Source organism: Oryctolagus cuniculus, chromosome 12 (genome assembly GCF_964237555.1).
Source record: "Oryctolagus cuniculus chromosome 12, mOryCun1.1, whole genome shotgun sequence".
NCBI lineage: Eukaryota > Metazoa > Chordata > Mammalia > Lagomorpha > Leporidae > Oryctolagus > Oryctolagus cuniculus.
Genome location: NC_091443.1, coordinates 90,615,908 through 90,632,029, shown reverse-complemented (window position 1 = coordinate 90,632,029; position 16,122 = coordinate 90,615,908). Strand labels below are relative to the sequence as shown.

The window sequence follows — 16,122 nt, the reverse complement described above, 5'->3', positions numbered from 1 at the left end:
GGCGGAACACAGGGGTGAGGGAAAGGGGGCGGTGTCACCGGGCAGAAGCCAGAGGCCCACAGGCTCCAGGCTTCTGGCCGCGCTAGCCCAGCCGAGAGTCTCCTGAGGGGCATCAGGGAGGAGGCGCCCCGCGAGCGGCCGGGCGCGGGGGCGCGCGCCGGAGGGCGCTCCGGGGCGCCGCGTGGCGTCGGCGGGCCGCGCGTGTGCTCGGCTCCTCTGTGCAGCCGCCGCCCTCTGCTGGCGGCGCGCGGAAGTGACCGCAGATCGGCGGGCCCGCCTCCCGGGGCTGCCACTCACACGCCCACTCCCCCCCCACCCCCACCCCCCCGGGATGCTTACGGGAGCTCCCGCCTGCGCCGAGGGGACTCCGGCCTGGGGGAGCCCGCGGCTGAGACGCCCCCGCTGCACCAGTCCCCTGTAATTGTGAAAGCAAAGCGTCCAGGACAGTTAAGGGGATTTGTGTTTATTTTTAGGCTTTTGCAGCAGGTAACGAGGAACTTAAAGGACGGGCAGGGGCCCGCGGTTTTAAGAGAGGGAGGAGCCATCAGCGAGTGTTACGGGCACGAAAGGTCTGCGATGGTCCTCTCCCCAGAGCCACTGCCTTGCGGACGCTGTGCCACGCTGCCTTGGTGCACGGACAGGGTCAAGGTGGCCGTCCAAGAGGGCGGGAGAACGAGGCCCGGCCCCTCACCTCAGGTTTCCCGGCTGAAGCGAGGCGTCCCCAGCGTTCGTTTTTTCTGAGAGTCGCACCCACAGTCACGAGCCCCAGGGGCAGCCGCCGTGGGCCGCAGGCGGGGGCCCTGGGCTCCAGGTTGGGGGCCCCCGTGGAGCCTCACAGAGGGCCAGAGGCGGTTGTATCTATCTGTCCCTCCGTCCCTCCGTCTGTGACCCCAGGGCGCCCCCTCTGCTGGTGCACCGTCTCCCTTTCTCACGCAGCCTCTGTCCCCCCACCCCCACCCCCGACCCCAGCCACAGAGCCCCCCTGGAAAGACTTAGGTTAGGAGAACCTGCTTCGCGGTCAGGTCACAAGTCCCCGGCCTCTGACCCCTGGCCCCCTGGGCTACAACTGGGGGAGGCAGACCCCAAGTGTCCTTGTTCCCTGGGGCACTGAATCCTGTTTGGGGGTGGGGTTGGGTTCTGGGTTTCGTCTGCCGGTGGGCTTGGCTGGAGAGAGTGACCTGAAGGGCCAGAGAAGAGGAAGCCGTGGTGACAGCCTGGGAGCCGCCCAGAAGTGGCCCTGGCCAGCTGACCCGGCTGTCCAGCCTCCTGGACAACCATCTTCCTGGGTGACAGCAGGGCTCATGCCCTAGGCTGCCCATTGGCACGTGCCAGGGCTCAGGACAGCTCTGGTTCATCACCACCACAGGCTTCTACTCCTTCTAAGAGGTAAGAACACTTAGGTTCTTAAATGGTTGAAGAAAATGCAAGACCGATGCACCAGGACATAGGAAATGGGGCTGGTGTTGTGGTTCACCCATCCTGTGTGGTGCAGGTTCAAGTCCTGGCTGCTTTACTTCCAATCCAGCTCCCTGCTAATGCACCTGGGAAAGCAGTGGAAGATGGCCCAAGTGCTTGAGTCCCTGCACCCATATGGGAGACCCGGATGGATTTTCTGGCCCCTGGCTTCAGTCTGGCCCAGTCCTGGTTGTTGAGCCAGTGGATGGAAGATTCTCTCTCTCTCTCTCTCTCTCTCTCTCTCTCTCTCTCTCTCTCTGTCTCTCCCTCTCTCTGAAATTCTGTCTTTCAAAGAAATACACTCTCTGAGACCTCCCAAGGCTGTTCTATCCCTCTCTCTGATCTGCCCACTTCCCAGAGTCCTCTGTCCACCTTGCCAGACGTTGCCTGGGCAGACTCAGCACCACTAGACTTTGGGAGAGATGACGGGACCCGGGTGCTTAGCAGGCTCCGACTGGCTTGTCGTGCACTGTGTCCTCTCCTTCCCACTGAGCCACGTGGCTTCCAGTGGCAGGGCAGGGGCCGTGGGGGACACTAGAGATACAGCTGGCCATGCTGGAACCTTGACTGGGTCTTTTATTTTCTTTATTTTAATATTTTTATTTATTTGAAAGGCAGTGAGAATGGGGCGGGGGGAATGACAGAGACAGAGAGAAGTCTTCTACCTGCTAGTTCACTCCCCAAATGGCTGCAACAGCCAAGGGTGGACCAGCTGAATCCCAGAGCCTGGAACACCATCCAGGTCTCCCATGGGAGTAGCAGGGGCCCAAGCACTTGGGCCGTCTTCTGCTGCTTTCCCAGGTGCATTAGCAGGGAGCTGGATGGGAAGTGGAGCACCTGGGACTGGAACTGGTGCTCACTTACAGGATGCCGACCCGGCTTGGTCCCTGCGCCCAGGAAGCGGTGGAATCCACCAGCAAAGCCAGGGATTAGACTTTAGTTGGCCTCACTGGATTTCTCCAGCAAATGTAGTATCTTCCGCATTTTTAAATTTTGGGAAAATAGAAAAGAAAAATATCAAACAGTTTTAGCACATCTTGGCATATTTTTCCCCGTCTTCCTTTTCCAGGACGAATGTTGAATGTGGCTTTAATCACTCCATGTCCATGTATTGCATTCTGCTGTGCATCGGGCAGCATTAAATCATGCCTGCCAGGGCCGGCGCTGGGGCATAGCGGGTAAAGCCGCCGCCTGCGGCACCGGCATCCTATGTGGGCGCCGATTCTAGTCCCAGTTGCTCCACTTCTGATCCACTTGTCTGCTATGGCCTGGGAAAGCAGTGGAGGATGGCTCGAGTCCTTGGGTCCCCGCACCCACATGGGAGACAGGAAGAAGCACCTGGCTCCTGGCTTCAGATTGGCCCAGCTCCAGCCACTGTGGCCATTTGTGGAGTAACAGTGGATGGAAGACCTCTCTCTCTTTCTCTCTCTTTCTCTCTCTCTCTGCCTCTGACTCTGTAACTCTGCCTTTCAAATAAATAAATCTTAAAAAAAATCATGCCTTCCATATTGTCATACACAGTGCTGTTTCTCAACAGCATTTCTCGACTTTTCAGGAAAAGACTGTTGAAGAATATTTTTTTTATAAAGGAAGATCACTACTCTCATGCAGATATAAAATGAACATATGGGAAAGATTTTATTTAATCCATTAGTGAAATGCTAACACTAGCTCAAGAGACAATGCAAGAAAGGCATGTATCGTGCAGGAATATTGAAATCAGTGTGCAAATGGAGACAAAAGTGGCTTCTTGCAGGATGAGGCAGGAAAGCACTGGGACGAGTGTCTGCGGTCCCCAGACGTGCCTGCTGGGGCTGTGAAAGGCTGTCACTGAAGAAGATCCTCCCCAGTGGGTTTGCCATTTGAGGATGGAGACGTCAAATGATCTCAGGTGTGAAGACACCAGGTGCAGCTGGGCAGGAGAAAACACACCCAGGTCATTTGCAAAAGGGGAGTACTAAAGAAATCCGTTCCTTCAAGCAAGTTCAGAAAGAATACGGGGGCCTGAACTGTGGTGTAGTGGGTTAAACCACTGCCTGCGATGCCAGCATCCCCTGTGAACACCGGTTCGAGTCCCAGCTGCTCCATTTCTGCTCTAACTCCCTGCTGTTATGCTTGGGAAAGAAGTGGAGGATGGTCCAAGTGCTTGAGCCCCTGCACCCCTGTGGGAGACCTGGAAGAAGCTCCTGGCTCCTGGCTTCTGCATGGCCCAGCCCTGGGCTGTTGCAGCCATTTGTGGGAGTGAACCAGTGGGTGGAAGATATCGCTCTCTCTCTCTCTCTCTCTCTCTCGCTCTCTCTCTGTAACTTCGCCTTTCAAATAAAATAAATAAACATTACTTTTTTTCCAAAAAGAAATAATATGGATACTATGACCCCATCTTATAGAAATGATATATGATGAGACATGTAAAGAAAAATCTACATAAATACATAATGCCAAACTGCTGACACTGTCTACCTCTAGAAGTTGGGACTAGGAAGAATTTTCTTTATCTTTGCTGTTTGTTTTTAGGGTTTATTTTTTAAATGTTCAAATTGTCTACAGTGGCCCTGTGTTACTTTTATAATTTAAAAAAAAATTTTTTTGATAGGCAGAGTGGACAGTGAGAGAGAGAGAGAGAGAGAGAGAGAGAGAAAGGCCTTCCCTTGCCGTTGGTTCACCCTCCAATGGCCGCCGTGGCCGATGCACTGCGGCCAGCGCACCGCGCTGATCCGATGGCAGGAGCCAGGAGCCAGGTGCTTCTCCTGGTCTCCCATGCAGGTGCAGGGCCCAAGCACTCGGGCCATCCTCCACTGCACTCCCTGGCCACAGCAGAGAGCTGGACTGGAAGAGGAGCAACCAGGACAGAACCGGCGCCCTGACCGGGACTAGAACCCAGTGTGCCGGCGCCACAAGGCGGAGGATTAGCCTAGAGAGCCGCGGCGCCGGCCTACTTTTATAATTTTTTAAATAAGAAAGAAGGGGAGGCCGGTGCCGCAGCTCACTAGGCTAATCCTCCGCCTGCGGCGCCAGTACTCCAGGTTCTAGTCCCGGTTGGGGCACCGGTTCTGTCCTGGTTGCTCCTCTTCCAGGCCAGCTCTCTGCTGTGGTCCAGGAAGGCAGTGGAGGACGGCCCAAGTGCTTGGGCCCTGCACCCGCATGGGAGACCAGGAGGGGGCACCTGGCTTCTGTGCAGTGGCCGCAACGCGCCAGCTGTAGCGACCACTTGGGGGGTGAACCAAAGGAAAAAGGAAGACCTTTCTCTCTGTCTCTCTCTGTCTAACTCTGCCTATAAAAATAAAAAAATAAATAAATAAATAAAAAAGGAAGGGGAGGGAAGGCATTGTGGTTCAGCGGGTTAAGCTGCTTGGGATACTCAAGTCCCACACTGGAGTATCTGGGATCAAATCCCAGCTACTCCATCCTTCTGATCCAGCTTCCTGCTGAATGCACACCCTAAGAGGCAGTAGATGAGGGCTCAAGGCCTTGGTCTCTGCTGTTTATTTGGGAGACCTAGTTTCCGGCAGTTACAGCCATTTAAGGAGTGAACCAATGGATTGAAAATCAATCTCTCTCTCTCTCTCTCTCTCTCTCTGCCTCTGCCACTCTGTAATTCTGCCTTTCAAATAAATAAATCAGTCTTTAAAATGAAATAAATTCCAATGCATAGCAAAGGCAAGAGATAATAAATCATTCTTGTTTTTAAACCATTGACTTTGGGAGTAATTTATTGTATGGCAATAGTAACTGAAGCAAATAGTACATATGGAAATGACTTTTAGGAGATATTTATTTATTTACTGAAAAGCAGAGTAACACAGAGACAGAGAAATCTTCCATCTGCTGGTTCACTCCCCAAAGTGAACCATGTCCAGGTCAGGCTGGAGTCAAGAGCCATGAACTTCATCCTGGTCTCCCATACCGGGGGCAGGGCCCTGACTACTTGGATAATCTGCTGTTGCCTTCCCAGGCACATTAGCAGGGAGCTGGATTGGAAGCAGAGTATCCAGGACTTGAATCAGTTTAACCTGCTGCACCACAACGCAAGCCCCAAATGACTTAAATACAGTGAATTCAGCATAAATAACTATCATCAACACTGTTAAAATTTGGATGCCCAATTCAAAACTAACTTTAAAAAAAAAAATATTTATTTATTTGAAATAGTTACAGAGGGGCCAGAGCTGTGGCGCAGTAGGTTAATCCTCTGCCTGCGGCGCTGGCATCCCATATGGGCACCAGTTCTAGTCCAGGCTGCTCCACTTCTGATCCAGCTCTCTGCTGTGGCCTGAGAAAGCAGTAGAAGATGGCCCAAGTGCTTGGGCTCCTGAACCCATGTGAGAGACCAGGAGGAAGCACCTGGCTCCTGGCTTTGGATTGGCACAGCTCTAGCCGTTGCGGCCATTTGGGGAGTGAACCAACAGAAGGAAGACCTTTCTCTCTGTCTCTCCCTCTCACTGTCTGTAACTCTACCACTCAAATAAATAAATAAAATCTTTTTTTTTTAAAGAAATAGAAATAGTTACAGAGAGACAAAGAGAACGAGAGAGAATCTTTTAATCCGCTTGTTCACTTCCCAAGTGGCTGCAACAGCCAGGGCCGAGCTAGGCTGAAGCCAGGAGCCAGGAGCTGCATCAGGGTCTACCACTTGGGTGGCGGGAGTCCAAATACCTGGACCATCTTCTACTGCTTTTTCCCAGTGTGGGAAGTAAACATGTGGTTCATTTTCAAAATAAGGCTGCTCTTGCATCTGGAAGTTCTTAGGCAAACAGGATGTTAATAGGCAAAACAGCTGGAGCAAATGCCAGGAAGATTGTAACCCTGTAGTTATTCAGCCAATGAGGAACCAGGGGCGGGACCTGCATGCTAAGAAATAAATAGCTTGGTGTGCTGGACCCTTGGTGTGCTGGACCCTTGGTGTGCTGGACCTCCTTGGTGTGCTGGACCCTTGGTGTGCTGGGTCACTTTGGTGTGCTGGACCTCCTTGGTGTGCTGGACCTCCTTGGTGTGCTGGACCCTTGGTGTGCTGGGTCACCAAGAACCCATGTTGCAATATCATTAATCGTGTTGCTTTTGCTGCACTTCCTGAGTGAGTCCATCTGTTGAGTGTGGATGGGTGAGGCTGTTTCTCACCCCAGGCCACCAGCAGGGAGCTGGATCGGAAGTGAGCAGCCGGGACATGCAGCAGGGCTCACAAGGAATGGCAGCGCTGCAGGTGGTGGCTTCTCCTGCTCCGCCACAACGCTGGCCCCAGAAGCAATTTTTGGAAAAAGAAGATTTACGTAGTTTTTAATAAGAGAGATATGATAACCTGGACCTCTGGTGGATAGGCATGGAAGCAGGAGATTGAAAGATTTCTCACCTTGTATTTTAAGGGAGGCAAAAAAGATTATGAAAGTGCTGGCAAGAATTAAAATAATTGGCTGGGGCTGGCGCTGTGGTGCAGTGGGCTAAGCTGCTGTCTACAGCGCCGGGATCCCATATGCATGCCACTTTGAGTCCTGGCTGCTCCACTCCGGATCCAGCTCCCTGCTAATGTAACTGGGAAAGCAATGAAAGATGGGCCAAGTCCTCTGAGCTCCTGCACCCACATGGGAGAACTGGATGAAGCTCCTGGCTCCTGGCTTCTGTCTGGCCCAGCCCTGGTTGTTGCAGCCATTAGGGGAGTGAACCAGCAGATGGAAGATCTCTCTCTTTCTCTCTCTGCAACGCTGACTTTCAAATAAATAAATAATCTTTAAAAAGAAAACAATAGGCTGTATACTTTCCAAGTTACAGCAAATATTATGATAGAAAGGCAAAGGAACACCAAAATAAGTAAGATCAAGCATGCCAGAATAAATTAAAATGCATTACACTTCCCTATTAAAAGCCAAAGACCTTCCAACAGTTTTAGTATGATTTAATTACTACAATGCGTCCACCTTACTGCACCGTGTATCAGCTAGCACTAAAGGAGTAAATAAGTCTCCCACGTTGCACATGGGAGTCCTGGGTTCAATTCCTGGCTCCAGCTCCTGGCTCTGGCTTCTTGCTGATCCAGACACTGGGAGCCGATGGAGATGCTTCAGGTACTGGATTCCCACCACCCATGTAGGAGACCTGGAGTTTCCAGCTCCTGGCCTCGGTTCGGCCCAGCCTCAGCTGTAGCAGTCATCTACAGAGGAACCAGTGGATAGCAAATCTCTCTGTCTCTCTGCCTGTCAAATAAATAAATAAACATTTTAAAAACTCAAACTGTGAGTGAGGAGAGTGTGGGAAGTATCGTTATGTTCTTTTTTAAAAAAGATTTATTTATGTGAAAGGTAGAGTGACAGAGCTGGAGAGAGAGATCTTCCAACCACTAGTGTACTCTTCAGATGGCCACAATGGCTGCAGCTGGGCTGATCTGAAGCCAGGAGTGTCTTCCAAGTCTCCCACGTGGGTGCAGGGGCCCAAGAACTTTGGACCATCTTCTGCTGCTTTCCCAGGCACATTTAGCAGGGAGCTGGATTGGAAGTGGAGCAACCAGGACTGGAACCGGTGCCTATGTAGGATACTGGTGCTGCAGGCGGCAGCTTAACCCACTACACCACAGTGCTGGTCCCTATCATTATGTTCTTGAAACTGCATATATGAAATAGATGAAATCTGTTCCCTTATGTACATAATTAAAAAAAACCCTTATTCCTAAAAAAAGATTCAAACTGATGAAATGCATTTATATTTTTAAAAAGTAGTGGAAGTTTGGTAGAGTGATAAAAATGCCACTTGGGATGCCTGCATCCCATCCCAGAGGGTGAGTTTGATTCCAAGCCCTGCTTCCAATTCTAGCTTCCTGCTAAATAAAGCACACCTTGGGATGCAGTAGGTGATGGCTCAAGTCGTCAGGTCTTGCCACACACAGGGGAGACCTGAATTGGTTCCTGGCTTTGGCCCATCATTGGAGGCATTGTGGCACACAGCAGGTTAAGGCACCACCTGGGATGCCCACATTCCATACTGGAATGCTGGTTCAAGTTCTGGCTGCTCCACTTCTGATCCAGCCATCTGCTAATGCACCTGGGAGACAATAAATGATGGCTCAAGCACTAGTATCCCAGGTATCCCTGAAAGAGACCTGGATGGAGGTCCTGGCTCCTGGCTCCCAGTTTCGGCCTGGCCCTGCCTTGGTTGTTGTGGCTACTTAAGGAGTGAAGCAGTGAATGGAAGATCTCTGCTCTCTCTCTGGCTCTGCCTTTCGAACAGATGAAGGTAAATACACATCTAATACGTCCAGCATGGTCCCTGGGACGCTGTGTGCCATCAGAAGCTGTGTCTCACCCTCCCTTACTGCTGCTCTGCAGAGAGGAAGAGAGCACAGCTGGGAGAATCAGTCGCCAAGCGGCAGGTGGTGTGGGAAGTCCTGGGCCCCTCTCTTGCCCTTCCCACCTTCCTCTTTCCTGGTGCCTGGACCCTGGACCCTGGGGCCCCAGCGCGGTTGCCCGCCTTGGCAGAGCCATCACACAGGACCTGACAGTCAGCCTGCTTCAGGCCAAGGAGAAAGAAACCTTCTTGGGAACGCTTGGTTTTCTATTATAAGAGATGGACCTAAATTTTTTTAAAAAGATTGATTTATTTGAGAGAGTAACAGAGGGTTAAGGAGAAACAGAAACAGAGAGTGGAGAGGGACTGGGCCAGACCAAGGTCAGGAGTCAGGAGCTCCATCAAGGTCTCCCACATGGGTTCAGGGGCCAAGCTCTTGAGCCATTCTCCACAGCTGTCCCAGGCATATTAGCAGGGAGCTGGATTGGAAGTGGAGCAGCCAGGACTTGAATTGGCACTCACATTAGATACTGGCCCCGACAGACCTGATTTTTTTTCTTTTATTTTTTTTAAGATTTATTTATTTACTTGAAAGAGTTACACAGAGACAGAAGGAAGGGCAGAGAGGGAGAGAGAGAGAAGGGTCTTCCATCTGCTGGTTCACTTCCCAATTGGCCGCAATGACCGGAGCTACGCTGATCCAAAGCCAGGAGCTTCTTCCAGGTCTCCCACATGGGTGCAGGGGCCCAAGCACTTGGGCCATCTTCTACTGCTTCCCCAGGCCATAGCAGAAAGCTGGATCGGAAATGGAGCAGCTAGGACTCGAACCGGTGCCCATATGGGATGCTGGCATTGCAGGCAGCGGCTTTACCCGCTATGCCACAGCACCAGCCCAAGACCTAATCTTTTCTTTACCTTAATATTTTATTTATTATTTTTGTGGTTACATATTTTGAATTTACAGTATAATCAAAGGCTTAATGCTCCACCAAAATAAAAAGTTGAACAAATAAGAGTAACTGAGACATGAGGTCTTAGTTCAGAAATTAGTGTTTCCTAAGATAGAAAGCTACACAAAGGTATATGTTTGAATACCTCAGGAGGTGGTGAATTTACTCCTTTTGAATGAACAGGAAGTACTCGCAGAGCACTTCCTGGGTATGTTATCCAGGCTGTGTGTGTTCAGTTTGAGGTGGAACTCCCAGGTCACGGTCCTGACCTCCAGGACTGGAATGTGATAGATCCGTGCTATGCCGCTCTCAGATAGCAGAGTCGTGGATTCAGCCACTGACTCAATAAAATAGGAAGTGACACATACATATATATGAGGGGACTTCAAATAGTTCATGGAAAAATATTATTTCTCAACCTAAGTTCCATCAAGTTCAAGTAGGATATCAGCCACTTGGTTCCATCCCTAAAGAATGGAAGATCCTGGGGGTTAACCACCTCGATGCAGTCTTTTTACATCATTAACTAAAGAACAATGGGTTCTGTTCAATGATTTTGTATGATTTATTTATTTATTTGAAAGAGAGAGAGAGGCAGAGAGAGATCTTCCACCCCCTGGCTTACTCCCCACATATCCACAACAGCTGGAGCTGGCCCAGGCTGAAGCCAGGAGCCATGAATTCCATGCAGCTCTCCTATATGGGTGGCAGGGGCCCAAGTACTTGGGCCACCACCTGCTGCCTTCCCAGGTGCATTAGCAGGGAGCTGCATCCGAAGTGGAGCAGCCTGGTCTCGAAGCAGGCACTCTGCTATGGGATGCAGGTGACTTGTGATACAGCAACACCTATCACTCGTGATTTTTCTAAGATTAAGGAAGAAAGAAGTCAGGAAGAACCAAATTAGGGCTGCAAGGTGGATGCCTCATGACATCTTCTCATTGAAATTCTCACAAAATTGTCCTCGTCTGATGAGACAAATGAGCAGGAGCCTTGTCGCGGTGGAGAAGGACTCTCTGTTGAAGCTCTCACCGCTTGGTAGCCATTGCTTCCACTGTGCTTGGTCTTCAGGACCATGCTGGGAGACCCGTGCTCCGTCCCCTGTTACAATTCTTCAGAAAACTGCTTTAGCATCTTCATCCCCCTTGGTTAAAGCTTCCATTGAAAGCTCTGCTTTTCCCTGCGGCGGATCTGGGTGCAACCGTTTCGGCACCCGTTAAGCAGAAAGCTCGCCCGACCTCCGTTTCTCAGAACTGTGTCAGCTGAACCCACTGAGATGCCTCTGGTGTTGGTTCCTCCTTGTGCTGTTAAATTGTCCGTCCTCTCCCATCAGGGCACAAATAACGCTAATTGTTTTCCTTGTATGCTGATATGGGTGGTCTGTTGCAAGCGTCATCTTCAACATCTGGTCCTGTGATTCTTTGTCAACTGCTGATTCTTGGAGGCACTGTCGCACCTCTTCACAGAACCTCTTCCACCCCACTCACCATAAATGTGATGCTCTTGCTTCAGTTTGAGCAGAATCTGCTTCCTCTGACTCAACTGATTTGATAGGGATTCTTTTTTTTTTTTTAAGATTTATTTATTTGAGAAGTAGAGTTACAGAGAGAGAGAGAGAGGGAGAGACAGAGAGAAAGGTCTTCTATCTGCTGGTTCACCCCCTAATAGGCCGGTCCAAAGCCAGGAGCCAGGAACTCCTTCCAGGTCTCCCACCCCGGTGCAGTGAGACCAAGCACTTAGGCCATCTTTTACTGCTTCCCAGAGATGCTGGATAGGAGCAGCCAGGACTAGAACCTGGCGCCCATATGGGATGCTGGCGCCACAGGCAGAGGATTAACCTACTGTGCCACAGCACTGGCTCCTGATAGGGACCTTTTTAAACTGATGTCGTAGCCTTCTTGGTGTCCCAAACTAGATCTTGTTCAGTCATGTTACAAGTTAATGAGTTTATTTCAGTACAGAGATTTGAAATCCATGCAGTTTTTTCATAAGCATATTTTCATGAAGACTCCTTGCACACACACACACACACACACACATGTGCACACACCAATTGGGGAGCCGAATATTCAGATGGAAGCAGTGGGTGAGCACTTGCAGATTTTAAGGTCGTAGATGATTCATCTTTCTGAGCCCCAGAAAATGGTGGCTCACTACAGATGCAGTGTGAGGATTAAATGAGGAAGTAAGTAAAAGTGGCTCGCACGCAGGAAGCAATCAATGCGAAACAAGGCGGATCTGTTGAGGCAAAGATGACCAATCTGTCACTCAGCAGAAGGCTTCACTGCAAGTCACCAGAGCCAGCCCCCCAGACAGGCCCCAGAGTTGGGGGGGGGCCAGCTGAAGTCCTAATCTTGTCGCCCCTCCCTGGGAAGGGTCCCAGGACCCCTCACTTCCCCAAGGCAATGGTGCTCCACATCACCAATGCCCAGCGTGCAAGCATAGACGCGGTTCCAGTTTTTATTTAAAGATCCTAATTTCTGAACATCTATTTTGGGGATTACAGCGATGGCTTAAGCTACTTTGAGACGCTGGGAGTTGAAGTCTTTCCTTCACTTGGGTGCTAAAGTTTAATTCAGTCTAATTATTTCATATGGCATCGACTATAATAGTTTCATAATTTCTAGTATATTAAGCACTTAATATGTTGTGTCATTTGAAATCACATATTAAATTCAGCAAAGTACATTTTAATGAGAGTTAAGTGGTGTGAAAATATTAATATGATGTGATGGTTCATCTTGGTGCTTGGATTTGGTAGTCTGTTCCACAGGCACAAACGCCTTGCTCGCCAGGTAAGGGGGGCGGTAACCGCCAGGGCGCGGATGGATATGGGTCATAAAATCACTCCTATCCTTGCCACTGCAGCGCTCCCCAGCTGGATTTCTCACTGGGCCTCACAGCCTTGGAGAGCAAGCAGGGAAATTGTCGCCTCCCTTTGAGAGAAGACACCAAGGCTCAGCAATGGAAAGGGCCAGCTACGGGCGACCCTGCTAATCAGGACAGCGGCTGGGGCATAAATGCGGGCCCTGCCGGCTAAAAGCCACTGCAGTCTCCCTGCACCGCAGCTGCTGTCGGCGTAGCCTCGGGGAGCAGTGGTCTCTGGACTCCAGGGCAGGGAGGACCCTAGGAGGGTCACGCTTCTCCCCCAACCCCACACACCCAACGTGGTGGATGTGACAGAGCCAGAGAGGGGCTGGCAGACTGGGCACCCAGACTGGGCAGTCTCTCTTCCAGGGTACACCCTCTACCCTAACCCTAAGTACCTTGCACTCTTAGGCCACCCTGGGGTGCCTGGAGGAAAGGGTCCTGATGAATCATAATGAGCCCTTAACAAAGCAACTGGGCTTCCAGGGCAAGACAACAGCCAAGGGTCTGGAGAGAGCGCCTCAGGGCTCTGCCCACTGAACTCCCCTATTCCATCTCTGTTGGACAGTTAGTCTCGGAGGCAGAGATCTGTGAGGACCCCCTATGCTTATCTTCCAGGATACTCAAAGAAAACAGACATCAGAATATCCCGTGTTGACCCTAAGGGGCAAGGGTTTAGGCCAAGCTGAGATAACAGGCGTGTCCCTTCCTGGCCATGTAAGTGCATGTTAACCTTGGCCTTCAGTTACACAAACCCAGTTAAAGCCACCTGCGTGAAAACAGGCCCCACGGTATCCAAGACAAGCAGCAGCAGTGGGCATCTGTCGAGCAGCTAAGACACTTGGGACGCCCAGATTCCACATCAGAGTGCTGGGAGTTGGCCCCGCCTCTGCTTCCGGTTCTAGCTTCCTGCAAACCGGAGCCCTGGGAGGCAGCAGGTGATGGCCCAGGCACTTGGGAATCCGACCCCCACCTGGGAGACCCAGAGGGAGTTCCTGGATGCTGATTTTGGCCAGGTCCAGGTGCAGCTGTCATGGGCATTTGGCAAGTGAACCAACAATGGAAGATCTCTCTCCATCTCTCTCCCCTTCAAGTAAAACGAAAAATAAATTAAATTGAAAAATGTTTTCGGGGCTGGTGTTGTGGCATAGTGGGTAAAGCCACTGCCTGTGACACCAGCATCCCATATGGGCACCAGTTCGTGTCCTATCTGCTCCACTTAATGCTCCAGCTCCCAACTAATGGCCTAGGAAAAGCAGTGGACGATGGCCCACGTGCTTGGGCTCCTGCATTCACGTGGGAGACCCAGAAGCAGCTCCTGAATCTTGGTTTTGGCCTGGTCCAACCCTGGCTGTTGCAACCATCTGGGGAGTGAACCAGCAAATGGAAGATCTCTCTCTCTTTCTCCCTCTCTCTCCATAACTCTGAGTTTCAAATAAATACATCTTAAAAAATGTTTTCAAAGGAGCAAAAAATTGGTGACTCGAAGTGGGTGTTTTGGTGTGGTGGGTTAAGCTGTCATTCGGGACCCCTGAATCCACTATCATAGCCAGTCTGAATGCTACCTAAGCTTCCAGTCTGGCTTCCTACTGTGCCTGGGAGGCAGCAAATGATGGCCCAAGTCCTTGGGTCCCTGCCACCCACATGGGAGACTTGGATGGAGTTCCTGGCTCCTGGCTTTGGCCTGGCCTAGCCCTGGCCATTGTGGACATTCGGGGGAGTGAAAAATCTCTTGCTTTCTCCATTTCTGTGTAACTCTACCTTTCAAATAAATAAAAATAAAATACAATAAAAATTCTGCTTCCTCCAGATTGTTTCAAAACTGGAGAAAGAAGAAATAGAGTAGGCAAGTGGCTTTGCCTAGGTCATTGTTGCTCCCACCGCGAGCTTCCCAGAGGGCCGCTCATGGCACCAATCAGCGCATGGCAGGTGCCAGGGCCTTCCGTCTTCAAAGCAGGCAGCAGAGTCACCACTGGAGAGGAGGGAGGCCGCGGGGTAATGAGTTCCAGCTCAAGCCGGAGACCACTGTCCCTGGGAGGACAGTGAAAGGTGGGGTCTGGGCTGTGTGTCCCTTCCCTACCCCACTCCACATTTGTGGGGGGGAGGGGCAGGAAGTCTGGCATCTGGGATGGATTAAGAACTGATGTAACCACAGCAGGGGCTGAGCCAGAAGAGCTCCCTGCATACAGGCCTGGAAGGAGAGAGGCCCTCGGAGGGGTCAGCAGGCAGCGGACAACCCTGCCTCACCCCTCAGGCCACCCTCAGAGTCACACAGGCCTCTGTCTGCCCCCTCTCTCCTCTGCAGCACAACTGCTCAACAAGCAAAACAAAACCCACCACCCCTGGCTCCAAATAGCACAGGCCCAGGCGGCTGGAAATGGTGAACACCAACCAGCTCCGTCTTGTGTCGGTTTCCACAATAAGGCACTACGACGCCCCCTCCCAGGGTACGTGCACCCATCGACTCTGCCTCTCCTTCTAAAGAAACGAATAGAAGCATGGATGCTAATGGAAGATTAGCGTCCTCTCCCATCAATGTTAATACTTTTTTGGGGGGAGTTATTTGCAATTTCCTTTCGTAAGTCTGAAACATCATTGCCCAAATTAGCTCTTTTCGCTCAATAAATGCCATATTAGCATTCTGAGACTTCCAATTGCGTACTGCTCATTGAGAGAGGGGTCAGACGAAAAAGCTGAGCAGCCCGCACCTGACCTCCATTTCGCTGAAGAAAGCCAGGGCGGGGGAGACCCCAAGTCTCCAAGCCCGGGCCATACTCTCCGCCCACTGCACCCAGCCAGGGCGAGCAGTGCCCAGGGCATGCGCGCCCCCCGAGCCACCGGCCCCGCCGGGTGACGCTGCCGCAAGGTCCCAGCCTTGGCACCTCGGGGGCTCCCTGCTTGGGGGCGGAAGGAGGGAGCCTCGGGAGTGCGGGCCGAGGAAAGGGGAGCCCGTACTTGTGGCCCCAAAGCGACTGCATCTAGCTCGGTCTTCGAGACCGGCCTCGCACCCAAAGCCCGGGCAGCAGCTCTGGGGGCTCGCGGTCTAACAACCTCGCGGCGACTCCGTCTCCGGCGGCAACCCCGGCTGCAGGCGGGGCGCGCCCGGCCCAAAGGGCTGGAGCCGAGGGCCGCCCCTCCCCCAAGGCCCCACGGCGGACCCCCTTCCGTCCCCTTGATGCCAAGCGCCGGGTGCTCGTCCCAACAAAGCCCCCTCTCCCCTGGCACCCCGACCTGCCACCCACGCCGCCCCCTCCGGTACACGGCGGATCCCGGCCCTCGCACCGGCTTCTCGCAACCTTCTTGAAGCTTCGGATCGGACTCCTGTGGGCATCCCACAGGCACCATGGCCCCCTCGTCCCAAAAATACGTTCGCGCCGCCCACCAGCGGCGGCGGAGCCTCGAGGACCCAGGCGCTGCCGCACCTACACGGCGCGGCCGTCGCGAGAGCGCCAGTGCGATCGCCCTCCGCGCCTCGCTGGCGGACTCGCAGCGCGCGGCGCGCAGGCAGCGCGCAAAACGTGACGGGGGCGTGGCCTCCGGGCACGCCCAGGAGGCGCGCGCCGAGGTCGGGCGGCGAGAAGGCCGC

General features: G+C 52.3%; 1 long non-coding RNA gene across 1 annotated transcript; it reads right to left on the bottom strand.

Moving 5' to 3' along the window:
- Window positions 1–3,069: 3,069 nt before the first annotated feature.
- Window positions 3,070–16,027, bottom strand: LOC138844556 (uncharacterized). The gene is made up of 3 exons (XR_011380488.1): window positions 15,819–16,027; window positions 11,767–11,906; window positions 3,070–3,367 (listed from the first exon to the last, which is right to left on the bottom strand). It is a non-coding gene; the product is annotated as an uncharacterized lncRNA (long non-coding RNA).
- Between the last annotated feature and the right edge of the window lie 95 nt (window positions 16,028–16,122).